The sequence below is a fragment of the Octodon degus genome, unplaced genomic scaffold (genome assembly GCF_000260255.1).
Source record: "Octodon degus isolate 3935 unplaced genomic scaffold, OctDeg1.0 scaffold00031, whole genome shotgun sequence".
NCBI lineage: Eukaryota > Metazoa > Chordata > Mammalia > Rodentia > Octodontidae > Octodon > Octodon degus.
In genome coordinates, this window is record NW_004524607.1 from 11,057,744 (window position 1) to 11,061,176 (window position 3,433).

Here is a 3,433-nt window from a genome sequence, read left to right on the forward strand (position 1 = left end):
TCCATCTCTACCTCCATCCACCTCTACCTCCATCCACCTCCACCTCCATCCACCTCCACCCACATCCACTCACCTCCATCCACCTCCACCCACCTCCATCCACCTTCATCTCTACCTCCATCCACCTCCACCTCCATCCACCTCCATCTACCCCCATCCACCTCCATCTCCATGCACCTCGACCTCCATCCACCTCCACCCACATCCACTCACCTCCATCCACCTCCACCCACCTCCATCCACCTTCATCTCTACCTCCATCCACCTACACCTCCACATCCACCTCCACCCACCTCCATTTACCTCCACAGCAGATGGTGCTGGGAAGGGAGAGATGTTCAGCTGAGACTGCAGGTTTGCATTTGGGGTCTATCAGGACCTGAGGTATTTATTTGGACATTGGGAGAGGCAGAGAAAATGTCTCCAACAGGGAATTACTTTGGAAGGAAGAAAGCTGCAAGGACAGGCCCAGGAGAACCATACATAGGCTGGAGCATTCCAGAGGTATACATAGGACCCACAATCCCAGAGATAGGGAAACTGAGGCCCATCTAGGCAGTAATAGATCTGATGGACAGGAGCAAGCCTCTTGGCCCCTTCTCTCATGACTCAGTGTTTCTGGTTCAAACCCCTCCTCCATCCCCACTCCCAGAGAGGCAACTGCCAGTTTTCTCTGAACCCTGGCTCAGGCACAGCCCTTTTCACAGGGTATACCCCTCAGCCAACAAGGGCTCATCCAGCACAGCTGGTATTCCTGGTACAGAGGACATTGGGGACAGGAGAGGATTTTTTAAAGTCATACTTCTCTAAAAAGGATACAGTAGGTACTTCCCAGAGAAGGAGACAGCCTGAACATGCTGATGGCCAGGTGGCATCCCTTGTGTGTCAGGGTGACTCTGTCAGAACCCTAGTGAGATGCAAGTATCATTCCAGTTAGGTGTCCAGGAGCCCTGACAGCAGGCACAGCACCCCGGGGACTCACACAAGCCCACAGCTGCCTCACTTGGCTTCATCTTGGCTCAGGTGAGAGGAAATGCCATGGGCACTTGGCCCACAAGAGAGCAGAAAGCAGCTGCAGGGGTACTGGACATGCCCGTTTTCCACCATCCTGTACCTGGGCCTGGCCTGGAAGAATGCTGGAGGCACCCTATGTGAAGAGGGGGCCCTGAGAGGACAGTCAGGGCAGCTGGGGCAGTTCCCTTGGAGGTAGAGACTGATGACCTGCCTCCCTCTCTGCAGGAGTGGACAGCATTGTGCAGAGTGGAGGGCTGCGTCCCAGAGTGGCCAGCTGTGTGCAGGAGTAGACTACTGTGTTGTCTTAATTACTTTTCTCATTGCTGAGAGAAACTACCCAATACCCAAAGTTAAAGGAGGAAAGCTTTATTTTTAGCTCACACTGGCTCCAAGGTAGGATGGCATGGCAGAAGGGGCATCACAGAGAAGCAGCAGCCTGTGGCATGGCAGGGCCAGCAAAGGCAACAAGTAATGGCAGCAGCCTGCCTCTCCCTCTTATCACTTCCTACCTGCCTTTTGGGTGGTGCCACCCACACCCAGGGTGGGCCTTCCCATTATCCACAACCAAAACTATACTGAACCAATCAGTGGGATAATTTAGCAATCATGTACTCTTAATCCCAGTATCACATCCTTAATGTCAGCATCATACATCCAGCTGCCTCCAAAAATCCCCACCTATGACCACATGAAGTTTTGGAGGGACATCTAGGAACAGTCATAATTGTGCAAGACTAGACAGCTGTTTTTCATGGATGGGGCGGAGCTGGGTTGCTAGGGGCACAAGGCTCTGAATCTCAGCATCTGCTCTGAAGCCTCATCTGGACAAGGGTAATGGCCAATTGCCACTGTATAGAGCATTACAGGACAGGTAGCAGGGTCAGCAGGGGCCTACGCAGCCAGCAGGGGCATGCAGGCCTGGCACGCGGCCTCCAGGATGTGGAGGAAAGAGAGCAACTCAAGCTGGAGCTGACAGCCAGGTAGATGTGGAAGATCCCTTGAGGGACAGCTGAGGACCTGGGGCTCACAGTGGTGACCCTCCCTTCTAAGCTGTGCCCTACTTGCTGAAGGGTGGTGGCCCCAGCAGCAGGATCATCCTGCCACTGCTCATGGTGGGACAAGCCCATTCAGGATGGAGGTTGGCTATCTACCCCCACTCCTTCTTCGCTAAGCAAATGTCCCTGCTGAGGAGACAAAGCACAGAGGGCAGCAACCTGATTTGCAAGCAGCCATTGCTACCAAGCAGATATCTCCAGATCTGCTGATCCCTGGACCCCCTGCCCACCCTTTCACTAATGACTTCAGCTCAAGACAACTGACCAGAATCTAGTCCACATGACCTCTGCAAGGCAGAGGAAGTAGAGAAACAAGGAAACCAATCCACCCAGCCAGCCACCCGGCCACAGGCTGCCTCTCACATCCCATCCACCTTCATGCACCACAAGGCCTAGCCTTTCCTCACTGGTCCATACACAGATCAAGCACTCACTTGGGCCCTGTGTCACCAGCCCTGTCCCTGGACTCTGGGGCCATGAAGCCAGGGCTGCCACTATCCAACCAGCTGTCATGGGCTCTGATGTGGAGATGGACAACTCTCCTAGGTGGCTGGTTTCAAGGGCCCATGTGACTGGGTTAACAGCAGCTCTGCATAGCCACCTTTTCTGGAGCACCTCCCCAACTCTCCCGATGAGTAGATTTCCTTCCAGGGGAAATCAGAGAACATTATGTTTAACCACATTTGAAGGTTTTTTTTAACAACATTTTATTATGAAATGCTGTTGCTCCCTACCTGGATCCTATGATGCATATTGGCTGCTGTCTTTACCACGCACTTGTCCATCTGTCCACCCACGCACCAACCCACCTCATTTCATTGGGCATGTTTCAAAGTAAGCTGTGAATCATCATATCTTATCACAAATCCCCAGTATTATCATGTACCCAGAGCTCACTATCCGGCTATGGTTGTCCTGTTTCAGGTCAGATTTACCAACACTGGAAGACACACATCTCAAGGGGAGGTGAGTCCTTAAAGGTGCATCCACCTATTTGACAGAAGCACTGGACCCACCTTGGGAGACCTGGTAGCCATATGCCTGGGCTTAAGTACAAGTTCATTTAAATCAGACAGGATTGAAAGCTCGGCCCTCTAGCACCCATGTGGCACTGGCCATCACTGCCACTTTTCAGGGGATGTGCAGCTGTGGGCGTTTCCACCCTGGTGAAGCTGCCCAGAAGCTCTCTTCAAACCACATTTACAATTTAAAGTGGGGTCTTCTCTGGTGCAGCCTCTTTTGGAGGGGCTCCCTGGAATGTTTCCCCCACTGCAGCGTACATGGAGTTGAAGGGACCCTGCAGCTCCTAGAGCAGCCAAGCTGCCCCATGCCCGGATGAGGAGCTCAGGCAGGCATCGTGGGCA